This window comes from Helianthus annuus, chromosome 17 (genome assembly GCF_002127325.2).
Source record: "Helianthus annuus cultivar XRQ/B chromosome 17, HanXRQr2.0-SUNRISE, whole genome shotgun sequence".
Taxonomy (NCBI): domain Eukaryota; kingdom Viridiplantae; phylum Streptophyta; class Magnoliopsida; order Asterales; family Asteraceae; genus Helianthus; species Helianthus annuus.
In genome coordinates, this window is record NC_035449.2 from 123701459 (window position 1) to 123717847 (window position 16389).

Genomic DNA, 16389 nt, shown 5'->3' on the forward strand with positions numbered 1-16389 from the left:
TCCTACTTTTGTGTAGAAAACAAGATGATGAAGTAACCCCGTACCTAAAATGTTTGGTAAACAAACTAATATTTTCCGGAAAAACCATTTTGATTAAAACAAACTTAAGTGTTTTGAAATCACAATGGGAAAATAGTTTGTTGTGAGTGGGAGTTCTGATTGTTTATGCCAGGTGGATAGAGAATTGAAGTGATTCTCATCAGGTTGTCAAGTTTGTACAGTTTGTTTCAAATTTTCCCAGAAAATCAAAATTGAAACATATTTTGATTTTAGGGGGAGAAAAATTTTAAAAAAATTAGAAAATTTGAAAATGTCAAAAACATTGAAAAATTTAAAAATGAGTTTTGTTGTGAAAAAGAGGAAATGTTAGTAAATCAGTGGACTATCACAGCATGCTAAAGAAATGTAATGTCAAATGTAATAAACGGTCTCACTGATGATGTGACGATAGGTTTTTGTACATTTAGTAGATTTATTCGGGATATAAACCTAAAATTTCAAACTTGTGAAATTCGTGGGGAACACTACTTGGATATATAGGTAACCCCTGAAATCTCGTTTGAAAGGTCTCGTATTCTGATATACTAAGTGTTAATACTCTATGATGTCTGGGGTATTATTCCGGGACTTCTGCTGAACGGTAGTTCTGACCTAGTCCTTGGCTAATACTTTCCGCAAAATGCTTGAAACATAGCATAAAGCCCTCAGCTGATTAGACAATAAAATTGATAATCATCTGTTGTAGCTGAAAAGATCCTCTAAAGGGGACACACTGCTAAGTCGAAGCTGATATCTCTCTGCTGAACGGAAGTTCTGACCTGAGATCCCTCAGTTCTCGCATCTTTCCCCTAATTTATGTACAGACATCATTGTAGTGTTCATACCTGTAAGACTGAATATTGGGATTCTGGATACGGGAGTATATTCAAGAGGTGGGACACATGAATTGAACTAAGTTCGTAAAATACCTAAATAGTATCCTTAATAGATTGAAAATTGTATGAAAATTTAAGAGGACAATTATATCGTCAATCTACGTGAATCATTTAGAACTTAAAACGATTAAAAGCTTAACGGTGCTTGTGTTATGTCTCAAAAACTGATATGATCCTCTTGCACAAACTCACAAAAATATGTTTGTTTTGCATTTAAATTTCTGTCTTTGCATTTATGTTTCATATTTTCAAAAATCCAAAAAGATTTTCGACAACTGATGGTGAAGAGCTGATTTTCAAAATCTCAAAGGCTAAACTTGATGAACATACAGGTTGGTTAAGTGGTTTGAAATGTTTAAGATAATTCATTAATCTGAATTAGAAATTGAAATGTTTCAAATTTGTGATTAGTGTTTAATTTGTAAAAATTCTCAAATGATTTGTTGATTCATTAAGTTGAATCACAACTTTATTTGTTTGTGATAGAGTGTTTGAGATATATGCAGATGATGCAGATGATGAGCTGAACAGAGAGAAGTCAGGAGATAATTTCTATGGTGGTAACAAATCCCAGATGTCTATCCTAGCAGGGTGATAGGGGAAGTCTGATGAAAGTTATAGCCAAAGAAAGAAAGATCCAGGCAGAATATCTGAAGAAGACCAAGCTATATCCGAGAATGTCATGTTGAAGACTCTCACTGAAGATTCCGTCAACATTCAATCTGTTGATACACAAAGCCAGGTGTCGATCCCAAAAGCACGGAAGCTTGACGAAAGGGGGAGCCTGAAGATTCTGAAGAAAGAGAGCAACGGAAGCTGAAGACAGATCCACCGGGATTCTGTTCAAGCTAGAGTAGTTGAAGACTCTCACTAAAGATTCCGTCAACATCCAAGGGAGAGTTTGTTAGTGCAGTTGTCTGTCGACTACATCTTTGTTCGAGTTTTAGAGAGAGAGAAAGTCAAGTCGCTACAAGTTTCACTACGAGATTGACTACGGCAATATCCAAGGGGGAGATTGTTGATGCATATTTTGTCTATCGCCTTTGTCAATCCGAGTCGTAGTGAAAAGCCGGAAGGAATCAAGTGCATAATGTCATATTTAGTTAGAAATGGCAAGGTGGCAAACTTGTAATTAGTGTGAACTTTCATTAAATAGCCTTGACCATATAAATAGGGGATTATGTCACTAGTTTAGTTAGATTTTAAGAGAGATTTTTGATAGAAGATTTGGAGAAGACTTGGAGAAGAAGACTTCTAGAGAGAGAAAGTAGAGAGAGAAAGTTGTATATTTGTGATTCTTGTACCATACACGTCAAATTTAGCAATGGAATCACGTTAAGTAGTACGTTATTGTGTGTTCGGTCACGTACGTTCACGGATTCCGCACGTGAAACGTTCGTTACGCAATCGAACGGTCGCAAAACCGGTCCTACACTCTGCTGCAATAACCATGTATAAGATCCAGCTGCAGATGGCTATGGAGGCTCAGGATCCTGCCTTCGACAAAAGCACATGGGATGTAGAGGGTTGGAAGGCGAGGCTAGCAGAGCTTGAGGATGATGAAGAGGCTGAGGAGATCCCGATGCTTGAGGGTGGAGAGGCTGGCAAGGATCATGCTGGTGAGGCAAGTGGAGCTGGTGGTGACGGTGCAGCGAAGGATTGAGCTGCAGGATTGGGCGATGAAGGAAACTTCTAGACATAGCCGGAGCCCAATTTTTTTTGTTTAGTGGTATTAAAACAATTATGGTCTGTAATTTGAACAATAGTTTTAGGGTTAAGGATCCAGGATCCTTCAGACAATAGGTAGGATTACAAATGGTGGAGGGATCCTCTGTTTGGGGGATGAAGCCATTGTGATCCTGCCGCCTTTTAATTTCCTGCATGCTAAGACCGCACAAACAATGGACACCCTTTGCCAACCCATGTGGACAGGCCACGTTTTGCTGGTAGAAACGTGGGTTGGCAATTTTGACAACTTTGAAGGGTTTCAAACCTTTGTTAATAAAATAACTCTGAATCTTTTTGGCTTATCTCATATTGTTATCCTTTTAATTTCCAATTGTTTTGATACATATTTGTTTGAGCAAGAAAAGTTAAGCAAATTATGTTTAAGAAATTTAGGATATGATCCTGGATCAAGTATCCTATAATCGAAAATTTTCAAAGTAGTTTATTTTAAGGATCATAGGTTCAGTTGCCAAAGTCTATGGGTTATTCAAACAAATAATGAATGAAATTGAAAATAATTAAGGATCATACCTGAGGATACAAGTTAGGATCCTAACCTTTAATCAGGATAACCATAAATGAAACTTTAATGGATAATAAGGATTAAGGATCCTTAATTGTTTAACTTCGAAAACCTGAAAAATAGAACATAACTTGGGAAGCCAATATAAAAGATAAGTTAGTAACTGGGGACATGCCCAAAGGATCACTGGGGATAAGCCAGAAGGATAACTGGGGACAAGCCCGAAGGATAACTGGGGACAAGCCCAAGGATCGTATGTAAACTGGAGTATGGCCCTCACTGGCGACTATCCAAACTTAGTGACATGAAAATGCCAAAACCTTAGCTAACGTGAAAACGTTAGAAACCTTAGGAACGGATGTATGGTACGTCTACCATTATACGTAGGATCCTAGGTATAGCCAGTACGATGAGGTTATCAGCCCCTAAAGCGAGTACTGGTCCCAAAGACGTGAACTATACCAAGATCATCGTGCGCTACAGGCGAAAACTGGGGACAAGCCCAAGGATAACTGGGGACAAGCCCAAGGATCTGAGTTGCTTCTGAAGATTGTTGACATTATGCTAAGGATACCTGGACTTCTCAGAACTCAAAATCTCGTGAGAGAAGGATGAAGGATACATGATCCTTATCCTTAAATAAGAAGATATGTAAATAAGAGTTCAAGCTTAGGACATTACCAGAGTAAGGATCATTGATGCTTCAGGGATTCTTGAAGGATACTTCCAATGTAAGGATCACTCATGCCAGAAGGATCCTGCTTACATGAAATATGTTTTCAAGTGGACAGCATTCCAGGCTCTTGGTAACAGATTACCTTACATGGTAAGCAATCTATATGCCCCCTTTCCTGCTTCGACTTCGATCAAATAAGGAGGGCCTTCCCATTTTGGTGCCAGTTTCCCATCAACAGGATTGGTAGTATTTTGGAATGCTTTTCTCAATACCATATCCCCAACTTGGAATTTCCTTATCCTGACATTTTTGTTGTAAGCACCAGCCATTCTTTGTTGGTAGCTAGCCATCCTTATCCTAGCCAGATCCCTGATTTCTTCAATAGTATCCAAGTCTTGAGCCAGGTTTGCATCATTTTCCTCAGGATCACGGGTACTTGTTCTAGCAGTTGGAACTACCATCTCTGTTGGGATCACTGATTCTGCCCCAAACACCAAAGAGAAGGGTGTTTGACCAGTAGCATTCTTGGGAGTTGTCCTATCAGCCCAAAGCACATAAGGCAATTCCTCTGCCCATTTCCCCTTCTTGGATCCAAGTTTCTTCTTCAGATTGTTGATGATGATCTTGTTGGATGATTCTGCTTGACCATTGGCTTGTGGGTGGACTGGTGTTGATGTTATCATCTTAATCCCCCAACTGTCACAAAAGTTAGTAGTCCTGCTCCCAATAAATTGGGAACCATTATCACATACAATATCAGAAGGAATGCCAAATCTAGTTATAATGTTTCTCTTAATAAAGGATATAACTTCCTTCTCTCTGACTTGGGCAAAAGCTTCAGCCTCTATCCACTTGGAGAAGTAGTCAGTCATAGCAAGCATTAATACTTTTCCACCAGGTGCCTTAGGGAGCTTGCCAACTATATCCATCCCCCATCTCATGAATGGCCAAGAGGATGGTATAGGATGTAGAAATTCAACCGGCTGATGAAGGATATTGCTGTGTCTTTGACAAGGATCACACTTCTTAGCATACTCCACAGCATCCCTTTTCATAGTTGGCCAGTAGTATCCTGTCCTTAAGATCCTTGAGAACAATGCCCTGCCCCCAGTGTGGTTTCCACAATCTCCTTCATGGAAGTCTTTTAACACTTCTTGAACTTTAGGATCCTCGATACATCTTAAATATGGTCCTGCAAGAGATCGCTTATATAGCACATTATTTAAGATTGTGAATTGAGATACCTTAATCCTGAAAGCCCTAGGATTTTCTCCCATAGGAATCTCCCCGTGTTGTAAGTATCTCATGATTGGTGAGATCCATGATCCTGAATAAGATTGAGTATCCTCTTCTATTTCCATGGCCACCTGATTTTCAATAGCAGGAGCCAGGATATGGATGATGGGGATACTTATATCCTCTGGGATCTTCAAAGATGATCCTAGATTGGCCAATGCATCAGCTTCTGTATTTTCCTCCCTTGGTACCTGTGTCAAACTGAAAGAAACAAAGGAGAGTGCCAATTCTTTGACTATCTCTAAATATTTGGTTAGTTTTTCACCTTTAACAGCATAGGATCCATTAAAGTGATTAGTGATTAACAATGAATCCACGTATACCTCAAGATACCTGATCCCCATATGCTTAGCAATTTGTAAGCCAGCGATTAAGGCTTCATATTCAGCCTCATTATTAGTGGCTTGGAACTCACAAGCTATGGAATGGGGTATTATGTCCCCCTGTGGCGATTTAAGTAGTATACCAAGCCCCGTGCCTTTAACATTTGAGGATCCGTCAGTATGTAGTATCCAAGGATCCTTGGTTTCATCCAGCTGCTGGACTTCCAATTCGGCTTCCTTTTGTAAATCACTACTGAAATCAGCCACAAAGTCTGCTAATGCTTGGGATTTGATGGCTGTTCTAGGCTCATATCTTATATTATGGGCACTAAGCTTTACTGCCCACTTAGCCATTCTGCCGGACATCTCTGGTTTCCTGAGGACATTCTTAATTGGAAAATTAGTTCTAACAACAATAACATGGGTTTCAAAATAATGTCTTAGTTTAGCAGATGCCATAATCAGTGCAAGAATAAGTTTTTCAAGGTGTGAATACCTGGATTCAGCATCAAGTAAACTCTTACTTACATAATAGACATGATATTGTGTACCTTCATGATCCTTAACAAGGACTGCACTTACTGCTTTTGAGGATACCGCAAGGTATAAGGATAACACATCTCCTTTTTCTGGTTTCATCAATGCTGGTGCTGAGGACATGTATTCTTTTAGTGCTTGTAAAGCATTCTCATGCTTTTCAGTCCATTCGAATTTCTTGTTCTTTCTTAGGATATCATAGAATTCTTTACACTTTTCTGAGGATTTGGATATAAATCTGTTTAAAGCTGCTATCCTGCCTGTTAGTCTTTGCACATCCTTAGCGTTGGCAGGGGATTTGATATTCACCAATGCTTTGATTTGTTCCGGGCTTGCTTCAATGCCCCTCTGGGTTACCATATATCCTAAGAATTTACCTGCTTTAACACCAAAGTGACATTTTGAAAGATTAAGCTTCATGTTATAGTTATCAAGGATATCAAATGCTTCCTCCAAGTCCCTTAGGTGATCCTCAGCTTTTTTGGATTTCACCACCATATCGTCTATGTACACTTCCATAGTTTGTCCAATTTGATCTTTGAACATCATATTCACTAGCCTTTGATATGTTGCACCTGCATTTCTTAATCCAAAAGGCATAGCAATATAACAATATAAACCGGTTGGGGTCATAAAGGCCGTATCCTCTTGGTCAGATGGTTCCATATGGATTTGTTGGAATCCAGATGATGCATCCATAAAGGTTAACAGTTCATGACCCACCGTTGCATCCACCATGGAGTCAATGTGGGGTAATGGGAAAGGATCCTTGGGACATGCCTTATTCAAATCAGTGAAATCGACACATACCCTCCACTTTCCATTTTTCTTTTGAACAACAACCACATTGGCTAACCATTTTGGATACTTCACTTCTCTAATCATACCTGCTCGTAGTAATCTTTCTACCTCTTCCTGGATAATAGCATTTCTTTCTGGTGCAAACTTCCTCCTTTTTTGATGGATTGGTTTGACTGACCTGTCAATGCCAAGTTTATGAGTGATAATATCCTTAGATATACCTGTCATATCCTCATGTTTCCATGCAAAGGTAGATTTTCTTCTTTTGAGGAAGGATACTATGTTTTCTTTCATTTTATCAAGGATCCCTGATCCGATGTAGATTTTAGATTCAGGATCATCAGGATCCAAGAGGATTTCGTCCACATCCTGCTCTCTTGCCTCCAAGACACCCCTTGGAGGATACTTTAATTGCTATTGCTCCCTTGATTTCGAGGCTGGCTTCATTGATGAGGTGTAACAATCCTTAGCCTCCTGCTGATCACTATCGATCTTGATTATTCCCCAAGGGCTAGGGAGCTTCACACATTGATGGTAGGTGGATGGGACTGCCTTCATATCGTGTATCCAGGGCCTGCCAAGGATAACATTACAACAAGACAAACAATCAATAACACAAAATTTCTGATAATTATGTAATCCTTCCACGTAAATTGGGAGTTTGATGTCCCCCAGGGTTTTCTTAGTTTCGCCACTAAATCCTACAAGCACGGAGGATCTTGGTGTGATATCTGATTCCGGGATACCCATTTTCTTCAGAACCTCAAGCTGGATAATATTTACTGAGCTTCCTCTGTTAATAAGGATCCTGCGGACAAAATGGTTAGAAATAAAAAGAGTAATAACTAAACTATCATGATGAGGATCCTGGATGTTAATTCTATCATCCTCATCAAAGGTTATGATTTTTCCTTCCGAGATGCTCGATGTTCGAATAGGTCTTTCTCCGTTATCCATTTTAGCTTCCTTTGCATGCCTTTTAGCTGCTGAGAAGGATGTACCACAGATGTCTGATCCTCCAGATATAAAGTTGATCACTTGTGCATCTACTGGAGGAGCTGGAGCTTTCTCAGGGATCCTTTCAGGATCCTGAGTCCTTTGCTTTTTTCTTCCCAGCAATTCTTTCAAATGCCCCTTGCTCAGCAGATATCCAATTTCCTTTCGTAATGCGATGCATTCCTCTGGCAAATGCCCAAAATCTTCATGGTATGCACACCACTTTGATTTATCTTTAGTTGCGGCTGTTTTATCATTTTTTCTGGGCCATCTGGCCTTTTCTCCTAGATTCTGCATTGCAAGGATTAGTTCATGATTATCAACGGAAAAACAGTATTCAGAAATTGGAGGATAATCTTCATCATCCTCTTCTTGGTCTACAACATGCACATTCTGATTGTCAGTTCTGTTATAGGATTTGAATTTGTTGCTTTTGAAAGAGGATCCTTGCTTTTCTTGTTTTGAGGATCCTACTTGTCTCTCCTGGATCCTCTTGTCATCCTCTAGTCGGATGAACCTGAGTGCCCGAGTTCTTACTTCGTCTAGGTTCCTGCATGTTGTCATAACAAGATCATCATAGAACAATGAATCCTTAAGCAATCCCATCTTGAATGTAACACCCCCAAATTATCACCTGCGGGAACTCCGCGAGGCGTGTTACACATCAGAGTCTGAGCCACCAATCACATTGAACCAATGGTAAATATTTAAATAGACATGTCATTAATTACCAATAGAAAATGTCAACATAATATTAATTCCCAAAGAGTTGTATAGCGGAAGCATGCAATAAATCGTTTAACAATCGTTTCTTAATAATACTCAAAAACCAACGTATCAAATATAAGTTAATCCAAGAGCCTCGATCCATGACCACTCCAGCACTCCCAGATAGCAAGTCCATGTCTCGTATTCTATCGACCTGCAAGCATGCAGACAAGTGTGTGTCAGACGACGCTGGTGAGTTCAAAGTTTAGTTATCATGTTTTGTTACCAGATATACGTTAGATCAATTCAACGTTGTGATTTGATGCTGTTTATAACTTGTTGAGATACCCTAGGGAGTGTGCCCGTATGTATCCGGGAAGTGTGTCCCTCAATAACCTGGAGTGTGTCCAGCCCCCAATGCCCCTAACCAAGCATTGGTAATGATCGATTCCATGTACAATAACCAAGACCCAATTTCATTGTTTACCCAAGATTCCCTTTCCAAACGTTTACTAGTTGTCCCAAACCGCCGGGACGCATGCTTGAGAAATGCAGTGAACTCACCTTGGTTTGCTCGGTAAGATTAACTACTCGCACACACTTAATCAGTCAAGTCCTAAGTATTCACATGTATTTGATCAGTTGATATTCACGAAATTGACACATATGTGTAATCACAAAGGACAATGCATAGATAGTCACCAAATAGCACATGGTACACATTCGAATTCATATATAAGTCATGCGTATCACTTAACAGCAGTTAAATGTCTCAGTTAACTTCTAACAGAGTTAAGTCAGGTTACTGTGCAAGTATACGGGTTGGCGAAACACACTTTGGCGAATCACCTCTTTGGCGAAACACAACTTGTTTCGTCAATCCCGCCTTTGACGAATTAGAGTTCAGTTTCGTCGATCACCCTTGGCGAAACACATCATGTTTCGCCGAGAGTTCTGTTTCGTCAAACCAATCACGTTTGTCAGTTACGTCAGTTACGTTAAATAATCAGTTACGATTTGCAGAAACCCTAAACATGCCAACAGCCGTCAATCATCATACAGTTATCATCAATCACAGAATCATCATCACATACCCCTCTTTTACCCTAAGCGTAACGGTTTGCAAACAACCCCGCATAACCTTATCATCAGATCATACATATAAGAATAAACCTGATAGTTGTGATGATTAATCAGAATTTGTCCTATCTATTACTAACATGTACCACCGTTGCAAGATCCATGATACTCTATACAACATCAAATTCCGCATATAGTTATGTAATTGATTAATAATGCCTAATCAAATCAAATCAACATCATCAAACACGCAACACATTCATTCCAGAGATCGGACAAGCATACACATCCATATATCGAGAAATCAAAGCATCAACGAAACCAATTTAATAACCACACTAACCGAGATAATAGAAATAACGGGTTGATCGCTAAGGTTGTCTTCGGGGATCTCAAACTGCCGTCACACAGAATAGAAGGAGCTCTAGGGTTTTGGTTCTTGTCAAAAGTGTGAAATGGAAGTCGTTACCCGCTAATATACACTAATTAACGAACTGGGCCTGAACTGGGCCTTGGCGAAACTGGGCTCGGCGAAACAAATCCTGTTTTGTCGACCTATGGTTGACGAATCACCCTTTTGTTTCGTTGAGATTGCTTATGGCGAATCATACTTGATTCGTCGAGTATGAAATTCTGTTTAGTCAAGTTGATTTGTGAAGGTTTTACAAGACTTAACTAGTTCAAGTGTGTACTAACAGGTTCACATAATATCATTAACACACAAACATATAATACCCACAATACATTACATCATATCACAACGTGTACGTTACAAGTCAATAAGTCAAACAACTAATCAGTCAAAGTCAACGTGCATTTAATGTGAAAGTGAAGGTCGAAAACTCGAGTTGTCACATCATCCCCAACTTGAAAGAAATTTCGTCCCGAAATTTGATAAGCCATCCGTAACACGATGCGATGCTAATCAGGATGACTGTGCATTTTCCGCGGGTGTCACATCATCCCCAACTTGAATGGGAATTTCGTCCCGAAATTCACTAGTTACATGAGACCTAGGATTGCCAGGCTTGGTCTTGTCTTTAGGAAACAAATGTGGATACTTACGTTCCATCTGGTCCTCGCGTTCCCACGTGAACTCCGGACCATGTCTTAAGTTCCAACGAACTCTCACAATGGGTATACGGCTATGCGTACGCACTTTAACTTCCCGATCCATAATCTCAATTGGTTCTTCGACAAACTGTAACTTGTCATCTATTTTCAGCTCTTGAAATGGTACAACTAGTGTTTCGTCAACCAAACACTTCTTTAACTGCGACACGTGAAATACATCGTGAACATTACCCAACTCCGCAGGTAATTCCAACTTGTAAGCTACCTTTCCAATTCGTTCCAGAATTTTGAAGGGTCCTACGTAACGAGGGTTTAGTTTGCCGCGTTTCCCAAAACGCACCACACCCTTCCAGGGTGAGACTTTTAACATAACGCGATCATTAACTTCAAATTCCAGAGGTTTACTACGCTTGTCAGCGTAGCTTTTCTGACGGTCGCGAGCTGCGGCCATACGGTCCCGTATCTGGACAATATTTTCCGATGTTTCAAGCACAAGCTCCGGGCCTGTGATCTGACTGTCACCCACCTCAAGCCAACAGAGAGGTGAGCGGCATTTTCGTCCGTATAGTGCTTCGAACGGAGCTGCCTTAATACTTGTATGGTAGCTGTTGTTGTAGGAGAATTCTATCAACGGTAAGTGCTTTTCCCATCCTTTCCCAAAGTCGATTACACATGCCCGCAGCATGTCTTCAAGCGTTTGGATGGTGCGCTCGCTTTGACCATCCGTCTGCGGGTGATAAGCGGTACTCATGTCGAGCCGTGAACCGAACGACTTATGCATTGCTTGCCAAAGTTCAGAAGTGAAACGTGGATCTCGATCTGAGATGATAGAAGTTGGTACCCCATGCCTAGAGACGACCTCTTTAAGATATACCGCTGCTAGATGCGAGAACTTGTCTGTCTCCTTGATTGCTAAGAAATGTGCTGACTTCGTGAGACGGTCAACAATCACCCAAATGGTATCATTTCCGGCCTGAGTTCTTGGTAGTCCTGTCACGAAATCCATGGCGATCTGTTCCCACTTCCATGTGGGTATCTCTGGTTGCTGCAGTAGACCTGAGGGCTTTTGATGTTCCGCCTTGACTTTAGCACAAGTCAAACATTTACTGACGTAAGTTGCTATATGAGCTTTCATGCTAGGCCACCAGTATGTAGTTTTCAAGTCGTGGTACATCTTATCTGATCCAGGATGTACGGAGTAACGTGACTTATGTGCCTCATCCATTACAAGTTCTCGTAAGTCACCATAGAGTGGAACCCAGATGCTTCCGGTTACGTAGTAAGCACCGTCTCTCTTTTGTTCTAGTCGTTGCCTTGAGCCGCGTAAAGCTTCAGCTTGAACGTTTTCTGGTTTCAACGCTTCTAACTGGGCGTTTCGTATCTGGGAAGGAAGTTTGGATTGGATCGTGAGTTGCAACGCTCGTACGCGCCTAGGTGCATTATTCTTTCTGCTGAGAGCGTCAGCTACGACGTTCGCTTTGCCCGGATGGTACTTGATGGCACATTCATAATCGTTCAATAATTCAACCCATCGTCGTTGCCGCATATTTAACTCTCTCTGGTCGAAGATATGCTGAAGACTCCTATGGTCGGTGTAGATGGTGCATTTGGTACCGTACAGATAGTGCCTCCAGATCTTCAACGCAAATACCACCGCTCCTAACTCCAAGTCGTGTGTCGTGTAATTTTTCTCGTGAATCTTCAACTGCCGCGAGGCATAGGCTATCACCTTCTCGCGTTGCATTAATACACAGCCGAAACCTTGAATCGACGCATCACAGTAGACCACAAAATCTTCGGTACCCTCTGGCAAGGACAAGATCGGTGCACTGCAAAGTTTCTGCTTTAACAACTGGAAGGCCTCTTCCTGCTTCGTTCCCCAAGAGTATACCGTGTTCTTCTGTGTCAGTGATGTGAGAGGTTGCGCGATTTTCGAGAAATCTCTAATAAACCTTCGATAGTATCCAGCGAGACCAAGAAATTGGCGCACCTCAGAAGGAGTCTTTGGTGCCGCCCAATTCTTAACTGTGTCCACTTTTGCAGGATCTACATGTATCCCTTTTTCGTTAACGACGTGGCCAAGGAAATGCACTTCCCGAATCCAGAAATCGCACTTGGAAAACTTCGCATACAACTGTTCCCTTCTCAAAAGTTCCAAGATGAGACGTAGGTGACGCTCGTGATCCTCCTTGTTCTTTGAATAAACCAAGATGTCGTCGATAAACACTATAACAAACTCGTCGAGATATGGCTTACATACGCGGTTCATGAGATCCATGAAGACCGCAGGCGCATTTGTCAATCCAAACGGCATAACCAAAAACTCGTAGTGTCCATAGCGCGTTTGAAAAGCAGTCTTGGGAACATCCTCTTCTCTAACCCTTACCTGGTGGTAACCCGACCTTAAGTCGATCTTTGAATAAAAACTTGACCCTTGCAGCTGGTCCAACAAGTCGTCGATGCGTGGTAACGGATATTGGTTCTTGATGGTTACCTTGTTGAGTTCCCGATAATCGATACACATACGGAATGACCCGTCTTTCTTCTTTACAAACAGAATTGGGGCTCCCCAAGGCGAAGAACTGGGTCGAATGAAACCCCTATCCAACAATTCCTGTAGCTGGTTAGACAATTCCTGTAGCTCCCAGGAGCCAACCGGTATGGAGCTCGAGCAATTGGGGCCGCTCCTGGCGCCAGATCAACCTGAAATTCTACTTAACGGTGAGGAGGTAACCCTGGTAACTCCTCTGGGAACACATCAGCGAAATCCCGCACCACTGGCAGATCCTCGATCCTTCTTTCCTCAGACTGAGCGTTTGTAACTAAAGCTAACATTGCAGGATACCCCTTTTGTAGATACCTCTGCGCATGCATAGCCGAGATAATACCAACCATCGTCCCACTACGATGCCCTTGAACTAATAATGACTCCCCATCAGGGAGAGGGATACGCACAACCTTCTCCTTACACAAAATCTCTGCTTGGTGCTTAGACAACCAATCCATGCCTACTACTATGTCGAAACTACCGAGCGTAACGGGAAGTAGATCAATATCAAACACTTGACCCACGAGATCTAGTTTGCATCCACAAAGGACATTCAAGGCTTCTATCGTTTTATAGTCTGCTAGTTCTACTACTTGTTTAACTTCTAAAGGCGTTGGGGTTATCCCCAATCATTGACTAAACTCTAGGGACACGTAACTCCAATCGGCACCAGAATCAAATAACACAGAAGCAATATGATTGTTTACAGGAAACGTACCGGTGACAACATTGCCGTCATTCCTAGCATCCCCTACCTTAAGCTGAAACACCCTGCCCCGAGCACCATTACCCCCATTGTTTCCATTGTTGTTGTTGTTCCCAGCATTGTTGTTATTCAGGCGGTTGTTGTCGTTAGCATTCTGGTTTAGTTGAGGGCAATCCCGCTTAAAGTGACCCTCATCCCCACACTGATAGCACCCCTTCCTGAAGCCCTGATTCTGCTGGGGTGGTTGTCCCTGCTATCTCTGGTTCTGCTGGTTCTGTTGCTGCTGATGTTTGGGCTGTGGGGCCCTACAATCTTTGGCCTCGTGGCTCGCCTTACCACACCTGTTACATGTCCGTCCACACTGCCCGAAATGATGATAGCCACATTTGTTACATCGTGGCTTCCTCCCTGCATACGAACCCTGACTTTGGCCACTTCCCTGGCCTTGATTGACAGAAGACGACTGGCTGATGCTGCGATTGTTATTGTTTCTTTTCTGAGTCTGGCCCGCACTAGATGCTTTATCATAGTCACTCCACTTCCTTTTGTTATCGTTAGCGGACGCAGTGGCAGTGGGTGCAGAAGCAGTAGTGGTTGAAACACGCGGCGGTAACGAGTTACTCTCTACCTCTTGATCCACAATCTTGTGGGTCAGTCGAACAATCTGTGTCAAATCATTGAGATGGGCTGCAGTGACCAAACTCTTCACACGCGGAGGCAGCCCCTTGATGAATAACTCTATCCTCCGAGACATAGGCCGGGACAAGTTCGGGCACATGTCCGCCAATTCATACGATCGCTTCACATACGCTTCGACTTCAGATCCAACCATCTTCAAGTCATAGTACTCGTTTTCCAGCTTCTGGACCTCACCCCGAGGACAATACTCCTCTCTGATCAGTTCTTTAAAGTCATCCCAAGTTGTGGCATTCGCTGCCTCGATGCCCAACAACTGCACTTGGGCATTCCACCACGTTAGGGCACCATCCGCCAAGGTACCCGCAGCATATTTCACCCTGTCCCCAGCGGGACAGTTACAGATAGCAAACACGGACTCTGCTTTCTCGAACCATCTCAGAAGTCCCACAGCCCCTTCAGTCCCGGTGAAGGTCTGTGGCTTACAGTCCATAAACATTTTGAACGTACACGCAGGCTGGTTGGGTTGAGGTTGCACTTGCTGACCTAAATGACGAAAGGAAACACATTATAGGAGTGAAAAGATGTGTACACGATATAAGAGGAAAAGCACTTGGTACATTCCGTACCAGCTTGATAGGCTGCTAAAGCCTCAGCCACACGGGTGTTGATTAAGTCTGTCAACTCAGCCTGAGTCATGTTGATGTTGCCACGTCCGTGTCCCCGTCCACTCATGATTCTATATATGTAGATGAACCAATTCAAAAATCGAAATGGGATGGAAGTCAAATATCATGTTTATATCTACGTACTACCAAGTTCACACATAATAAGGCAGAACCCTTCTCACGCTCGATAAGCCTCACTGGGACTTGCATGCACCCCACGTTATTATTAAGTGTGCACCCATAATAATAAGGCAATTTGCATGCTTATCTCAGTGCCTCTTAGCTTACGCTCGAAGTTTCCCCCGTTCACATTACACAACGAAAGGTGTCATAGGTTTACTATTCACATGAGTCGGAGAGTAGTGTCACACTATCAAGTCACCCTAGTATCAAGTATATCGTGTCATACAAGCTATGAGTGTGTGACTACTAAGGACGTAATGCATAAACTAAACAGAAGACGAACCTTGCGATCTGGAGCTGAGTGTCATGATCGATTCTTCGAAGGTATTTGGTTATAGTCTGGTTTTGTAAAACGTTTTAAAACCTAGTTCACTATAACCAGTGGCTCTGATACCAAACTGTAACACCCCCAAATTACCACATGCGGGAACTCCGCGAGGCGTGTTACACATCAGAGTCTGAGCCACCAATCACATTGAACCAATGGTAAATATTTAAATAGACATGTCATTAATTACCAATAGAAAATGTCAACATAATATTAATTCCCAAAGAGTTGTATAGCGGAAGCATGCAATAAATCGTTTAACAATCGTTTCTTAATAATACTCAAAAACCAACGTATCAAATATAAGTTAATCCAAGAGCCTCGATCCATGACCACTCCAGCACTCCCAGATAGCAAGTCCATGTCTCGTATTCTATCGACCTGCAAGCATGCAGACAAGTGTGTGACAGACGACGCTGGTGAGTTCAAAGTTTAGTTATCATGTTTTGTTACCAGATATACGTTAGATCAATTCAACGTTGTGATTTGATGCTGTTTATAACTTGTTGAGATACCCTAGGGAGTGTGCCCATATGTATCCGGGAAGTGTGTCCCTCAATAACCTGGAGTGTGTCCAGCCCCCAATGCCCCTAACCAAGCATTGGTAATGATCGATTCCATGTACAATACCCAATTTCATTGT